General features: G+C 44.4%; 1 long non-coding RNA gene and 1 pseudogene across 3 annotated transcripts in view; one reads left to right on the top strand and one right to left on the bottom strand.

Annotated features, from left to right (window-relative positions):
• The window catches only part of LOC122229815, a 54,102-nt gene extending 46,013 nt beyond the window's left edge, over nt 1–8,089 (top strand). For 2 of the 3 annotated variants that reach the window (XR_006207139.1, XR_006207140.1), the window contains one exon: nt 873–998. This is a non-coding gene — a long non-coding RNA (uncharacterized LOC122229815). Of the gene's footprint in view, nt 1–872; nt 999–3,471; nt 3,683–7,002 lie in introns of those variants that run through there. The other variant, XR_006207141.1, reaches the window with a different exon arrangement.
• Nucleotides 5,006–6,003, bottom strand: LOC122229814 (annotated as a pseudogene).
• Nucleotides 8,090–17,198: the final 9,109 nt, after the last annotated feature.

Here is a 17,198-nt window from a genome sequence, read left to right as displayed (position 1 = left end):
GTTTGATAATACTGAGAAATGGCTTTCTGCCAATTGGTACAACTTCCAGAGAAAGAAATTTGTTAATATCTGTCAAAATGTAAATGCAAATGCCTTTGACCTAGCAGCTCTACTTGTGGCAATGCATCCCACATACATATTCTCAAATGTGTGAAACGATCCATGTAAAGGATTATTAATTGAGGCATTGTTTGTAGTAGCAAAGTTTCAGAACATTCTGAGAGTCCACTAATAGGATTGGTTAAATAAATAATGAGGCATCAATTTAATGAAATACTAACAGCTGTCAACAAGAATGAGGGAGTTGTTTATAGATATGAACTCCAAGGTTTCCTGTTTAATGAAAAAGAGCAGTGTGCAGAAAAACATGTCTAGTGGGCTACTATTTGCTTAAAAAAGAAAAAAAAATTACTATATATATACTTGCTATCATATATATATATATATATATATACATATATATATGATATATGTATATGCATATGCCTAAAATAGGTAATAATTTGCCTAGTGAGTAGGGAATTGGGAATTGGGGGCTTGGGGATAAGGGAGGGAGAAACTTTCCACTTTGTACTATTTATAGTGTTTGAATTTGAATCATATTAATTCATTACCTATTCAATCTTTTTTAAAAATAGCAATATTGCATCTTGCTCCCTAATACAGCCATTGGATTTAATGTGAAAAATGCTATAAAATATTGATTAATGCAATTACTTAATCCCCCACCACCTTACTCCTCCTGTTCCATTTGACACTCACTAATATTTGAACGGGTTTGATGTCCCAGGAAAATGCTACAGGTTTATCCTATAGCTCCCCTCATCCCCGGCATCCATACTCAACTATTGCTGGACGTGCCCCCTCCCCAGGGAGAAGAAGTTGTGGCGGCATGAGCACGGCTTTGTGAACGACAGAGCTGGATTTGAATCCTGCCTGTATTATTCACTGGTTATGTTAACTTGGCTGAGTTGCTTTACTTCTCTAAACCTCAGTTTCTGACCTGTAAGTAAAGTAAAAAAAAATTAAGAAAAAAAAGGCGTGTTTACTGTTGCATCTGAAATCGATCGTGGCTAGAGGATTTAAAGTATCTAAGGATCAAGTTCATTAATAACAACAACTTTATTGTGGCCCGCCACACCCATATCCCAATTGACCTTTGCCAGAGTCATGGTGGAGCTGGCCAAACTCAGCGCTGCCCCTGGTTTCACTAACACACTCAGTAATGACCTGGGACCACTGCTATCCTGCTGGAGTTGGTCTCTGTCCTTCCCAGCTCAGCCGGTTCCCCCTCTAAGGTACCGTCGCCACCTCGGCCCTAAGAGTTCCTCTTTTGTGTCCAAAGTCTCTGGCTGCTTTTGGACAGACTTGGTTATTTTCTCTGGTTGAGAGAAAGTTCCTAAAGTTCCTTTAGTATTGGGGTATGGGGGCCAGTGTGTGATGTCCGCAGCACCAGGGACCTGGTGACAACCACACTTCTCTTGTGGGGATTTGTGCCTGGTGTATAGGCGTAGGCATTTCAGGGGGGTGAATTTCGGACCCCTATGTGAACTTTTCATCCGCGTACGTACCTGTGTCTTGCCAACTGTTTATTTAAGCAACTACTGGGCCCTGTTAGTAAGTGATATCAAAAACTTGGAGGTGGTTGTTTTATAGTCAGTCTAAGCAATGGTAGAAGGTTCAGGTTTACATGTGCTCATATACTTGAATGGGGGGAAAAATTCATATAGGGTCAATAGCTTAGTTGCTATGGTGAGATAGAATGCTTTTTGAGAAAGTTTCTCTTTAAAGTCGAAGCTTAATCACGTTTAAGGCGGAGGAAAAACAGAAGGAGAAAAAAAAAACCAGACTGTGGTAGGCTAGATTTCCCCCAGATATTATTGCTGCTTCTGTCTCTACAGCCGAACATAACAGCTGGTGAGTAGAGAGAAACTGGAGAAAGATCTTTTTTGCCTTTAATCCAGTATGCTGTTTTCCTGTGCCCGTTTTACTGTAATTCTCAGCGGCTGCAGGACAAAAGCTGTTGACTGATACATGCAATTACCTCCTCTAATATTGCTCTCAACTGTCGGCCCTGACTGACAAAAGTGGATGAGGTTTAGTTAAGGTCTGGGAAAACACTCTTCTAATAAAAGCCATTCCCATCTCTATGATCACCTCCCTCCCTCAGACCTTTTCATCTGTTTTCTGGAAAGATAAGGCCTGGTGATGGAAAGTTAAAAAGTGGTGCTGAACTTGGACGATCACGACACCACCATTTACCTCATAAAAACTCTCACAGTGTGTGTCTCTGTGTGTGCCTGTGTGTGTGTGTGTGTGTGTGCAATTTGCATTTGAAATAAGGAAAATCAGTTTGGGTCTCTGGGCAAGTCTTTTCCCAAAAAGAATAGGAGGTGATTTTAGGAAGTTACACCACATCCTTTTTGGGCTCAGACCTCTTTTGGTTTTTGTAGGCAAAAGTAAGCCCTGAGGAGGTACTTTCCTCAGTGTCCTTCGGCAGATTGCTGGACTTGGATGCTCTACTTCCTAATGGAGGATGTGCACAGCAAAACTGTGTTTAATGAACTGTAGGTGGAAACCTTCTCCTTCCTGCTGATGCAATGCTGTACGTTGAATGCTCACAGAGCACCACAATCCGAAGGAGTCAAGGCCCTCCCAAGGAGCCCTGGGCAACCCCAAGGAGGAAGAGGGGCGAATCTAGCGAGAGGGTTCTCCCCCTCCCCCGCCCATTCTCGGCTTAGAAGAATTTACAGTTCACACAGGAGGAGGGTGAGACACAAAAGTGAGGACGGCACCCTATTTACAGGTGTGGTCTGGGAGACTGAAGTGGAAAGTACAGGAAGACGTCCTTATACAAAGCGAACACTGTGTGGATTGGGCTGTGTCCCTGTGTTTTGAAAGGCCTGCTTGTTGCTCTGAATGCAAACTGCTGGCCATGGTGCAGGCATAGGGGGTTCTTCAGGAGGCAGCACTTGGCACAAAGTCCTCACTGATCCCTTTGATTGGTGCGAGCAGAGCAGACGGAGGGGGTTGGGGCTGAGGAGGCTGCTGTTTGTTCCCATGCCCAGAAGGGACCTAACTTCGGTCCGAAGGAAGTCTGCTCCCTTATCAACAGAATGAGGTAGCTTTGTCCTATCAGTTTTCCCCTGTGTTGGCACTCAATTTTCATAATACAGTTTGTAATGTGATAAGGTCTACACATTATTAATAGTAGCAATAGTATGGCAAGAATATTCCTATGCAGTTTTGGTAAAGAACAAAGGGCCAGGCTGCCGATGAAGTATAATTACCTAGGATTTTAGAACCAGGGCACAACATGTTCCTCTTTTTCAAGTATCTGCAGACTGTTTACTAAAAAAATGCTTCTCGTGGAGAGAAACCCACCTTCTACCTCCACCCCACCCCACCCCACCCCACCCACATTGATATGGAGACTATACATCAAGTTAACACCTTGGTTGCTTTCTGTAGGGGTCACAGAGAGTGTCAGCTGGGGTCAGATGAGAACAGCAGTCTGACTCAACAGACATTTATTGCACTCCTGCTGTATGCCAAGAAATGCACTGAAATCTGGAAGTGTGTAACACAGGAGAAGAAAAGGCTTATCGCCAAGGAGCCCTCACCTGGAAAGAGAGATGGAATCTCAGCCTAAGGTGGTGAAATGTTGACATGCTACCAGGAGGTGAGTCCATGGACAGAGAGCAGGAGATAGTTAAACTCAGCTAGGTCAAGAATGGCTTTCTGGAAGAAAGGGATGCTGGAGCTTTGTAACTAAGTGGCTACTTCCTTGGCTGCTTTACAGGCACTCAAAGGCCACTGCTCTATGTCCAAGGGACAACAAAATATTAAAGGGGCAGCAAGGTCTCCCTTAGGGCAGTAACATCCCAGTAATGCAGACAGGCATGTGACCAAACAATGGCATTATGGTGTGATTCCACGGGGCCAGCAATAAGGCACCACAGGGGCACAGATGACGAAGGGGGTGACCCGCTTCAACTTTCATGATAACGAAGGGGCTCACCTGTCACCTGTTTGTGCTAATAGTGATTGCACCGTGCTTTTCCCATGCCAGGCCTGGCTCTAAGTACTCTGGATATAGCAACATGTGTCATGTTCACACAACACTAAATGAGGACACGAAGGCAGAGAGAAGTTCCTGGATGCACAGTTAGGGCCAGGACTTAAACATGGGTTGCCTGGCTCCTGAGTCCATGCTTGTCACCATTCACTACTCGCCCTCCAATAGGGAGCAAGCTTCATTCTGGCCTTTCCTAAGGGGGAAGCAATTGAGCCCACTGTCTCATCTGGCTTCTGGGGAGAAGGCTGAAGAAACTTCTAGGCAAGGAATATTGAAGGAATTTTTCAGTTGTGGAATCCTGCCCCCAACCCCCTCCCTGCCACACAGAATCACATGTGCATTCACACCTACACAACACATATACACCCTCTTTCTCTCCCTTGGGCCCCAATTCTGCCTTTGCATCAAAATCACCCAAATTTTAAATAAAATACCAATGCCGAGGCCCTTTCCTGGATATACTAAATAATCGTATCTGGGAACAGACCTTGAGGATCTGTTTTTTCCATTTTTAAGAAAATTAAATGACATGCATGCCCAAAGTAAAAATTCACAGTACAGGAAAGAAAGTGTCTGCCCCTTCCATCCAGCTTTCAGTCCTTCCTTCCACAGACAAACACTTCCAACAGTGACTTGTGATCTGTTTCCTTCTAGAAAGCAATGATCTCACATGCCCGTCTGTTATTTTCCTCTCTCTCTCTCTCTCTCTCTCTCTCTCTCTCTTTTTGGCTGGGTATTTATTAATGGCACATGACAAGGCAGGTCTCCCCAAGCCCCTCCCCTTTATCAAGGGGTCTGGGATGGAAACCATATAGAGGTCAGGATATTCTCAGTGTGTGAGGGGAAGGGTTGGGGCAAGGACTCTCCAGCAGCTGAGGGCTTCTCTTTTCCTCTTACTCTTGCTGGGACTGGTGATCCAGGGGGCTCTTACTCTTTGGAGGCCATCTGGACCACAAAATCTACCACCCAGTCCCCTTAGCCAAATTCATTATTATACCAGGAAATGAACTTGACAAAGTGGCCATTGAGGGCAATGCAGCCCCGGCATCAAAGGTGGAAGAGTGGGTGTCACTGTTGAAGTTGCAAGAGACAACCTGGCCAGTGTAGCCCAGGACGCCCTTGAGGGAGCCCTCCGATGCCTGCTCCACCATTTCTTGACGTCATTGTATTTGGCATCTTTCTCCAGGTGGCAGGTCCGATCCACAACTGACATGTTGAGGGTGGAGGCATGGAAAGCCATGTCAGTGAGCTTCCCATTCAGCTCAAGGATGATCTTGCCCACAGCCATGGCGGTGCCAGTAGAAGCAGGGATGCCGTTCTGGGCCCCTCCTCAGTCATCACACCACAGCTTCCCAGAGGGGCCATTGACAGTCTGCTGGGTGGCACTGATGGCATGGACTGTGGTCATGAGTCCCTCCACGGTGCCAGAGTTGCCATGGATGACCTTGGCCTGAGGGTCCAAGCAGTTGGTGGTACAGGAGGCATTGCTGACAATCTTGAGAGAGTTGTCATACTTCTCATGGCTCACGCCCATCACAAGCATGAGGGCATCAGCAGGATGGGCAGAGATGATGACCCTCTTAGCTCTACCCTTCAAGTGAGCTCCAGCTTCCTCCATGGTAGTGAAGACACCAGCAGACTCCACAACATATGCGGCACGAGCATCACCCCATGATGTTGTTGGGAACTTTCTCTTAGAAGACGGAGATGGGCTTTCTGTTGATGACGGGTTCCACATTCTCAGCTTTGACTGTGCCATTGAATTTGTCATGGGTGAAATCATACTGGAACACATAGACCATGTAGTTGAGGTCAACAAAGAAGTCATTTGGGATGACAATATTTACTTTGCCAGATTTAAAAGCAGCCGTGGTAACAAGGTACCCAATAAGGTCAAATCCGTTCACTCTGACCTCCACCATCATGTCTGGAGGATGCAGCTGGCACTGCACACGAAGACGCTGCTGTCTATTGAATGGGGAGGCGCAGAGAGCCCCCGTCTGTTATTTTTTAACCTCTGTAGATGATTGTGATGAATAGTCAGGTGAGAATCTCTGACCTGTGCCCTGCTCTGTCCACCTCAAAGATGTTTCATCTGTGGGAAAGGAGGGCAGGAAGAAGGAGGCTTAAGAAGTGGGGACTTTTTGAGTAGATGAAGTAGAAGGAGAGCCAAAAGGGCAAAGCTCAGAGAGAGCCTACTCAATGTAGCACACTGCTTCAGAGTGAAAGAGGTGAGAATTCCTCTAACACGCATTGAGTGCTAACTGCTGAGAGAGGCACGGTGGCGAGACACAGTCAGAAGTGAGTGGGGATCAACAAGGAAGTGTCTTCCAGAGGAGACTTGAGAAGTCTCAAAAATGAAAGGAAAGGGTATCTGGGGTGGAAAGAATGGCATGGGATGTGAATGCTCATTCGCTCATGTATTCCGGGTATTTTTTCCTTCAGTCCTTTGGGATGCGGTAGGTGTAATTGCAAGAATATGCACTGTGGTTTCAGGCTGCCCTGGATCACAGGTGTTGAAAATATAGTAGGTATGGTGACGGTCATACAGGAGGCACTGGGAATGAAACATGAAGTAGACATATCCTTATGTTCAGTCTCTGGGGAGACAGACATCTAGAAACCCGCTAGTGTGATAAATGTTTTCCTAATGGTGGGTAAGTAAGTGCAAGGTATGTGAAGGGTGGAATAGGACTAGTAACACTTGGTAATTTTTTTTTTTTTTTACTCTTGGGATTTTTTTTTTTTTTTAAGAACTGAAACAGGACCTTCTTGGTCAGAGTCTTGAAATAGATCATCTTTTTGGTCCTCAGATTCTGGAAGGGGTCAAAACTGACCTGTCACAGACAAACTTGGGGACATATAAGGTTTGGTGGACTTGAGCAAGCACTTGGTTATAGTTTTGTGGTCTGTTTGCTTTCCAGAGTTTCCATGAGTCACGGGAAGACACAAGCGGTGTGCCTGCATACCTGTTGGATAGCCCTTCCTCTTCTAAATGCAGGCCAAGTCTGAGTTAGAAATCAAAGGCTTAACTGAGTTTTATTATTTCCAAGACTTTTACAATTGCTTTTCTAACTTCCTAATTATACATTTTCATTTTCTGAAGACAATCTGGAAAGGATCATTAAGGATGCAATTTTTTTTTTTAATGGATCAGAAGGAAATTTTCATGTTGTACCCCAGACTAGCCCAGATTAGGTTCCAGGATTTTTTCTGAATAGGATAGGACTGTCATAGGAGGGACTGTGAATCTTTTTTTTTTTTTTTTTCTTTTTAAGCTGGAAGGACTTTTAACAGTCAGATCTTTTCCTTTTTAAGTTCCTATCTCATGCCAATATGGTTGTCTATGCTTTGTCTTTGCAGCAGCACCATAAGGAAAGTAGGGCCCTTGCCATCATTTTACAGATGAGGGAAATGAAGACATCAAAATATTCAAGACTTTACCTAAGATCTTTTTGTTCTGATAAGTGGCCAGGCTGGTATTTGAACTTGGGTAACTCCACAGGAAAGTCCAGCTTTTCATTTTGCCGATGAGCCAACTGAAGTCCCAAGATGGCTCACTTCATTGGTTGCAGATCTTGGAGCTCAGGGCTTCCGATTTTGTGTGTTTTGTATGACACGAGGGTCACCCCTGAGGGGCGACCTGTATCTTGGGTCTCTTTCTTCCCAATGCATCTCATATACAGTCACCCTTCAGCCTGCTCCCCCCTCCCCTACCCCCACAAATCCATGCTTGTGGTTTCCCTGAAACTGCAGATGATGGTCCCAGCCTCTGTCTATCTTGACGTCTAATATCTCTGGCATTGACCCCACCATCCAGCCAAACCAGAGACCCTACATTCCCCTACAAGAACTCTAGATACATACTTTCCTGTCTCTGTCTTTATTCACCATTTCCCACTTTCTGGTATGCCCTCTTCTTGTCAGATCCACAGATCCCAAGGCTACTTGTCTTTTAGACCCATCATCCAAGCCACCTCCTCTATGAAGCTTGTGAGGTCCTACAGTTATATAGGATCTGTCACTCTTGCTGAAGGATAAGGGGCAGGTTGGAGAGGAGAGGGAGGGGAGAAAATTGTTGGAACTCAAAAGACAGTAGATATGAAGCTTGGAGGTGGATGCAATGATGGATGACCCCAAGGCTAATCAACAGCCACGGGAGTTGTGGATTGTTGAGTGCTTACCATGTCTTGGAGCAGTTAAGTGCTGTCATCTCCTTCAATTCACAGCAAGTCATTGGGTTGCTGCAGCTGGGAGGCAAGTCTAGCTCTGGGTGAAGTCACAGCTTGTGCTCTTACTTGTTATCATGTTGTTTCTGGACAGCTGGTTGTGGGGCAGGAGAAGAACAGAGCAATCTCTGAAATGGAGGAGTAAAGGGATGAAACAAAATTGAGGTCATGGATTGAGACAATGCAGTGAGAGATACTGGAATCAAAAGGGTTGATTGAGGGCCATGGGCAGAGTGGAGCTCTCTTAAGGATATGGCCCTCGGTCCCTGCACCTTTGTCATAACAAGCCAGCTCAGCTTGTGGTGGTCATCTGGGCACTGGGGCCTGCACTTGTGGCTTGTGTCTTGCTCTGTGTTTCAGGGCTTTTGGTTCCCAAACTCCCTGAAGGCAGGGACTGTGTCTATGCCTTTTTAAAGTAGAAACATAGTCCATCCTACCAAGTGGCCAAAAGGAGGTGGGCAGAGGGACAGAGGGACAAGCACCTTGCTCTGCCCAAGGATGTGGGGAGGCTTCACACAGAGATGAAATGTCCAGGCAGAGAAGGGAACAGGGTGAGGGAAATTGGAGATGGACGGCAGGGCACGTGTTCAAGAGGGAAGGCCCAGAAAGGCCTGGGAGTTGTGTTGAGGGATGTGAGAGTGAGTCAGGAGCAGCCAGGGGGGGAAATGAGACAGGTTGGACCTGGGCCTACATGTAAACGCGGCCCCTCACCCTGCCCTTCTGTGTGTATCTGACACACACACTCCAGACTACTCCCAGCAACTTGTCGTTTGACACATTACCTTGTTTGTGAGCCTTGTGTAGGCCCAGGAGAGACCCTTCTTACTCCTCTTTCAAGGCATTTTAAGCACGCGTCCTGTGAGGCCTGCGTCAGCACTCTCAGCTAGAATTCACTGTCTCCCAGCAAGTGTCTTTTCTCCCTCTCTGTTCTAGCGCTGGCCACGCTGTTTTGTCTATCTTCCCTACTATTGGGAGAGCTATTTCCGGGGGAGGAATTTTGTCTTCTCTTTGCACCCCCGATGCTAGCGCATAGTAGGTACTCAGCACGTTTTGATGATCGAATGACTCTGGACTAGCATTCATGTTTTTCCCATAGACCGTGTAAGCGGTCAGTGGGGCCCCACAACTCCGGGAACAGTAGAGGGGAATTTCCCTATTTGCTCCGTGAAGGCTAGTGGGCGGCCAGCATCCCGTTCACCCTGACTCCCTTCAGCCTCCGGTACCTGCTTACCCCGCCATGTCATTGCTCTGCATTTTCTCCTTTATCACTTTTTTTTTTTCTTTCCTTCGAGGAGTGTAGCAACCCCTCAGGAGTTCGATTATATTGCAACATGAATAAGATATTTGAATTACGCTGTTTAAACGAGTCATCGCACCCCTAGTGTAATTGTTCGCCCCCTGTCCCGCTAAAGGTGATCTGCATTCCCAAAAAAATGCTTTGGGCCTGAATAGGGAATTGCTGAAATTGTGTGTTCCAGTTCTCTGGCTTATCTTGTGCATTGCAGGGTGTGTCATTTGTTTTACCCCTGGGCAGATGTGAACTTTTAAATGGTTACTCAGTGGAGTTGCTGCTATTTACAGAAAGACGTTGAATGGTAGGTAGCGCCCAACGTTCGTATATGTGTGGTGTGTGTGGAGGGGACAGAGAACAGCAGAGCGCAGGCTGGTGTGGAAGATGGTGTCCGATCTCCGCGAGGCAGTTTCTCAACATAGAGGAAAGCTTAAGCTCAACCGATTTAGGTTTTGGATTTGTGGTCTGAAGTCTCCCTGTTCCACATTTCCTCCATACGAATTTTGGTCACTCTAAAATATTAGCCTGCCCTGATGTCCTCACGCTGGATGGATCACCGAGGTAGCTTGCTATGCCTTAGCACTTCTTCATCTCGAAGCTGAGTTATAGGATAGGATTCGTCTACTCCCCAAATGGAGTGGGCACATTTCCCTCCATTGTTCATTTCTTTTAATGAAGAGAACATGATTGATTGTCAGACTGTCAAACATAACTAACTCCAGAGCCACCACTCATAGTCTGTGAAGGTCTCAGGAACTGGTGGTTATGTTGTCTCAGACATTTCAATTACTCAGACCTCTGTGCATTTGAGTTGGGGCAAGGCCCACACTGAGATAGACAGGAATTAAACTTTCCAAATTAAGGGTGAGCTCTATTCCTAAAATGATAGGTAAAGTCAGGTGTTATATTCATTCAGCATGCCCACGAGACAGAAATACGCTCAGGGACTGGTAATATAAGAGAAACAGGCCCTGGAGGCCCCTGCCCTCAAGAAGTTCACAGTCTAGTGTGGTCGACTGGCATGCAAATGGTAACAATGTAATGGAGGCATGTACGACACACTGTTGGAAATCGGTACAGCAGGGCCTGCCCGAGGAAGTTAAGCAAAATTTTAAAAAGGAGGAGATACTTTTGTTGGAACTTGAAAGATGAGTAGTGGTGTTTATGAGGGTGCACAATTTGGAGGTGGGCATGCTAGGCAAAGGCTAGGGTGACTAGAGCCTCATGGATGGTGACTGAGATGAGGCAATTAGATCATGAAGGGCTTTGTGTACCAAAAACTATATGCTAGTTTTGCACTGTAGATGTATTAGCATGTGTTCATCTGCACGAATGGAAACCTCCAACACTACTGACTTAAACACTGAAGAACATTGATTAGCATATATAATGTGCTCAAAGGCAGGGAGGTTCTAAGATGGCTGAATTCAGTGGCTCAACTCTGTCATTAAGGACCTAGGCTCTTTCCACTTTTTTGCTCTGCCATTCTTGGTATGGCATTCTTTATCCTCAGACTGCTGCTGCTTTGGATCGCAAGATGACCAAAGAGGAAGAGAGGTTTGTTTGTTTGCTTTCTGACTTGATCTGTGTCTTTCTAATCAGGGAGGAAAATCTTTCTTAAGATGATCCCCTGACAGACTAATCCTCATGCCTCAGTGGCCAAAACTGCATTACATGCCCAACCCTAAACCATTCACTGGCAAGGGGAATGCAACCACCATGACTGGCTCAGACCAACCTGGACTCACCCCCTGGAGGGGACAGACCCACTTCTTCTGAAGTACATGGCCAGGTAGAGAATACTGGAACAAATTTGGGCCTCTGAGAAAAAGTAGGGGGAACAGGACAAATGGCTGCTGAGTTGGCAACTGACAGTATTTGCTACAGTAGGTGATGAAAAACTACCAGATGATTGAGCAGGGGGTAGCATGGTCAGCTTTTCATATTTATTTATTTATTTATTTATTTATTTATTTATTTATTTATAATTTTTTTTAACGTTTTATTTATTTTTGAGACAGAGAGAGACAGAGCATGAACGAGGGAGGGTCAGAGAGAGGGAGACACAGAATCTGAAACAGGCTCCAGGCTCTGAGCTGTCAGCACAGAGCCCGACACGGGGCTCGAACTCATGGACCGCGAGATCATGACCTGAGCCGAAGTCGGCCGCCCAACCGACTGAGCCACCCAGATGCCCCTTTTTCATATTTAAAAAGATCACCCTGTCATTAGTGTAAACTTTGTTTTTATAGACAGAAAACTGAGAACAAGTGGAACAGTCTTATGAGATAGCACGTCATTGATCAATGCTTGTGTTGAACTGGAGTTCAAATTTTCCTTGAGTCATGCTCTCCACCTTAAGGGTGGGAGGGGGTGGAGGGGTGGGTTCCGTGCAGAAAAGAAGCTTTCCATTCTGGATTTGCCAAGAAGTCCTTTATGGTATCATGGCAAGCATGCTATCTCTTTTAAATCCAGATAATGTGGTCCACTCAAAAGGGCCATTATAATCCTAGAATCCCAGCATGTTGGAGCTGGAAGTGACTTCGAAGTGATCTAGTTCAAGACCTTCACTTTACAAATGAGGAAACTGGGGCCTAGACAGTGAAGTGACTTGTTAAGTTCCAGTGTCTGGTGCATGGCTGAGCTGGAGTCACGCCCGCAGCTTTTCTTGACTCTAGCCCTGTGCTCTTCGTAATGGTTTCTCAGGGTCACCTTCTATGGAGGCTTATGTATGCACTCAGGAGTGCTAGAAAGGCTCTGCAGGACTTCTTCCTGTGTTTCTATTATCCTTGAAAACTACCCTATTGGATTTTTCTTTTTAAAAATAATGCTTTGGTTTTTATAAAATCGCAAACAATACTGGTATGTATGTTGAAGTTCTCTTATTATTCATTTATGATATGATATTAGTGTGAATGTGTCCCTCTGGTTTTTTCTTTGAAGCAGTTTTAATGGGGAATGAGGAGAGACCTTCTGGGCCCTGGCAACCTCAGAGAGGAAAGGAGACCCTAAGAAGAAGCTTTAAGATGTGAAGTGGGAGGGGCACCTGGGTGGCTTAGTCAGTTAAGGGACCAACTTTGGCTCAGGTCATGATTTCACGGTTCGTGGGTTTGAGCCCTGCATCGGACTCTGTGCTGACAGAGACTGCTTCGGATTCTGTGTCCCCTGTCTGCACACTCCATCTTTATTTCTTTTATAAATATTAACAAAAACAAGAAATGGTTTTTTAAAAAAGATATGAAGCAGGAGACTTGAGGGGCTCATTACTTTGCTGGGACTTTTCTTTTTTTAAAAAAAAATTTTTTTTTTTAACGTTTATTTATTTTTTTGAGACAGAGAGAGACAGAGCATGAACGGGGGAGGGTCAGAGAGAGAGGGAGACACAGAATCTGAAACAGGCTCCAGGCTCTGAGCTGTCAGCACAGAGCCTGATGCGGGGCTCGAACTCACGGACCGCGAAATCATGACCTGAGCCGAAGTCGGACGCTTAACTGACTGAGCCACCCAGGCACCCCTTTTTGCTGGGACTTTTCTTATGACACTAAGCAAAATAAGGCACTAAATAAGATCTTTGATGTCAACTGAGACATTAATACGTGGCAATTGGTTTGCAGGTGTTGGATGGAACCTCTAGCCCATTTTTCTTGGTAACTCAAACATCCATTCACGGTGGCCAATCGCACCCTGCCTCCACTCTTTCCTTTGACCTTCAGGGTGTTATGTGCCCACCCCCCTAGAACATACATATGTCTTGGCTAAAATTTTTACCCAGAAACCTCTGAAAATTCATCCTTGTAGACAGAGTGGTACCAAGAAGGGGGGTGGGGGGGAACAAGTAAAAACTAGAAATAGTTCCAGAATCAAGATTTTACTGACAACGTGCTACGTGCAAAGCACCAAGCTTAACCAAAGACTGATAAGTCCATCTATCTCAACTTCGCTTTTGAAAATAGTTCTACGGTATATTGGTTTATCTTTCTAGTAGCATGTCGAACATCATAAAACTTAGTTCTTGATGTAGAAGGTGGGGAAAGATTAGGCTGAAGCTGTAGAGACCAGGGCATCTTTGGATTTTGTGTAAGGTGGTCTCATTCATAGAAGGATAGATGGAGTTGCTAACCTAAGTTATTTTGTTGAGCAAAGTGGGCGGGAGACAAGGGCTGGCACAGGCCATAATGTAAGAGAAGAAAGGGACTGAAGACGCATGTGTATGGTGCCATTTATATCAATTTATCTTTATAGGTGGGTATGTATACAAAAAAGTAAATAAAATGCTTTTAAAAAGTGACCTGGGTAATCAGGAAACAAGTGACTGTAATCTTCACGTGCATCTAAAGTGATGACATGCTTCAGGCGATTGGCCGGACTGTGGGATTGTTAAGGGGGCCTCGCTCAAACTGGCAACGTTACAATTCTCTAAAATCGGAAGTGTGAGCATGTGGCTGGGGATGCTGCTCCACCGTGATTTACATTTTTGTTCTACTTTCACCTACTGATTATACAGTTTTTCATCTCATTTCATTTTTGCCATCTTTGTATCAGTAAAGGCTGAATTATAATAAAAATATGAATTGCAGATATAATTATATATATAGTTATATCTAAGTTTATTTCAAAATTGGGTATACTTTGTTCTACAGTGTGAATTTGTCCATCGTAAAAATCCTCTAGTATTTTTATAATGTCCTGATTTAAAGGAACCCCTCAAAGTGTTATGGAGAGATCCCTGAACAAGCTGGTATCATCTGACATTTTTAATTGAGCTCTTGTGAACCCCTTTCACAAGGTGTGCCTAATGAACTGAAACTGCCTTTGGAATCACCCAGGACATTCATCTGGCACCGTGACTGGGCAGAGGCTAGAGGCAAACCTCCCTTTCCTCCCAGCCACAGCCTAAAGCACCTCCCAGAACACACAGGAAGGCCAACACCATTTATTAAGCACTTATGTGTCAGATACTTTCTTCAGGGTAAACCAGCAAGGACGTATATTTTATGCCCATTTAATAGATCAGGAACCCGAGGCCCGAGGGGTTTAGTAATTTATTCAGGGACAAATGAACTGAGCCAGTGTTTAAATCCTTAGCTCTTTAATTGAATAGGACAGTTTTGTTGTTTTCTTTTTCTCTTCCCATACCAACTCAGCCATTCAGGAAAAAAAGCAAACTGGAAGGGTTTCCTTACTCTGAAGACTTCCCCTTTTTTTGAGGTTTTTTTCCCAGCCACGGCTTTCAAGATGTGGAAGAGGAGATGGGAAGTGAAAGAACAGGTGGGGACAGATGGGAACAATCTCCCTCCATTCAAAGGTTAGGTTTTGCTAGGAGAAATGCCAGTCTAGAAATGACTGTTCTAGAATAGCTCAAACTTGGGGTAACTTCCCTCTGAGAACCACATCCATTCATTTCTGGAACCAATGCCTGGTATCAGTGACCTGGCTTCCAGAGCTTTCTGATCTTACTTAAGACCATTTCATTCTTAGTGTGTTGGACAGGGAGTAGAGCTTCTGAGTGTTCAAAGACAGAAAAATAAGAATAAAACAAGGGGAGGGGGTCTTGATGTGAGCAGACAAACCTTTCCCAAATCTTGGCTTCTTAGAGGTAAGCTTCCTTTTGTTAAGTAGCAAGAGTTGAAAGAAACTTCCACTAAAAGGAACATTCACTATAATCTCCTATGGCCTACAATATATTTTTAAATTTATTTATTGTTTAATTTACATCCAGGTTAGTTAGCATGTGGTGCAACAGTGATTTCAGGAATAGATTCCTTAATGCCCATTGCCCATTTAGCCCAACCCCCCTTCCCACAACCCCTCCAGCAACCCTCTGTTTATTCTCCATATTTAAGAGTCTCTTATGTTTTTGTCCCCTCCCTGTTTTTATATTATTTTTGCTTCCCTTCTCTTGTGTTTGTCTGTTCTGTGTCCTAAAGTCCTTATATGAGTGAAGTCATATGATATTTGTCTTTCTCTGACTAATTTCGCTTAGCATAATACCCTCTAGTTCCATCCATGTAGTTGCAAATAGCAAGATTTCATTCTTTTTGGTTGCTGACTAATACTCCATTGCATATATATACCACATCTTCTTTATCCATTCATCCATCGATGGACATTTGGGCTCTTTCCATACTTTGGCTATTGTTGATAGCACTGCTATAAACATTGGGGTGCATTTGCCCCTTCGAAACAGCATACCCGTATGCCTTGGATAAATACCTAGTAGTGCAATTGCTGGGTCGTAGGGTAGTTTATTTTTAATTTTTTGAGGAATCTTATGGACTACAGTAAAGTGGAAACAGGGCAATATGGATATTTTTTCTCTACCAGTTTGGACCCTTTATCAACCCTCAGATTCAACTGAGCACGTGTTTATTCCTCTCTGATACATGCACTTTAGGATTAAACTACTCTGAGTTTGTTAAGGGGAAAAAATCCATTTAACATTTTAAGTCATTACTTATTGTGTAGGTTTTATCAGTTGTTTTAGCAGAAGGCTTTTGGTTGCTTCCCACATATAGGATTTTTTTTTTTTTTAACCTTTAAATAGGACAAAACAGCAGAGGACTAATTTTTACTTCCTGTTGGCTCAAGCAGGAAACGCAAGCCAGACTGATTCCTCCATGTTTGACTTATAACTTCGAGAGTGTCTAGCCAGGTATTCTGAGTGCCATCAAGCAAGTAACAGCTGGAGAACGTGCAGCGAAAGAAACCACACAACAAGGAGCCAAATCACATTTTTCACTTATTACCGAACAACTTTAGGATAAATTGACACTTAACACATTGCAGTACGATGTTTGCCGCCGTGTCTGATACACGGTACTGTGTGTATATCATGCAATTATGTTCTTCACGTGATTGTTCACATAAACTTATTACATTTTGGAACAGATACAGCTAAAATAAATCTCTTTTGAATTTTCAGCAGAAAAATGCTATTGGTTAATACCAATTAATATACGATTAGACTATGTGTAGTTGTTTTGGGCATATGACACTAAGGGTTCTGCACCTAGTTCCAACGTGTGAATTTTTCCCCTCACACCAAGCAATGCTCCAACACCCGCTAGGCATCCTACAATTCAACTCAATAGGTTTCTCATGCTGTCTCTACAGAGATAGTCCCACAAGACTGCCCTCCACTTCGCATAGCTTTTGGCAAGTCTAGGCTTGCTACTTTTGCTTCTGACAGACTCAGAGGTTCCCATGACACCCTCATTTTTTCATTCTATTTTATTTTAATATTTATTTTTGAGAGAGAGAGAGTGCACAAGTGAGGGAGAGGCAGAGAGAGAGGGAGACAGAATCTGAAGCAGGCTCTGGGCTCTCAGCTGTCAGCACAGAGCCTGATGCAGGGCTTGATCTCACGAACCGGAAGATCCTGACCTGAGCGGAAGTGGAACGCTTCACCGACTGAGCCACCCAGGTGTCCCCCCTCCTTGGTTTTGATTAATTTGCTGGAGCTGCTCATAGAAGTCAAAAACATTTTACTTACTAGGTTACCACTTTATCAAGAAAGGTACAACTCAGGAGCAGCCAGATGGAAAGACCTACAGGACGAGGTTCGGAAAAAAAGCTTAGAGCTTCCGTGTCCTTCCAGAGC

The sequence above is a fragment of the Panthera leo genome, chromosome C2 (assembly GCF_018350215.1).
Source record: "Panthera leo isolate Ple1 chromosome C2, P.leo_Ple1_pat1.1, whole genome shotgun sequence".
In the NCBI taxonomy this organism is placed as follows: Eukaryota; Metazoa; Chordata; class Mammalia; order Carnivora; family Felidae; genus Panthera; species Panthera leo.
The sequence above is the reverse complement of the archived record's forward strand: the minus strand, read 5'-3'. Positions and strand labels throughout refer to the sequence as shown.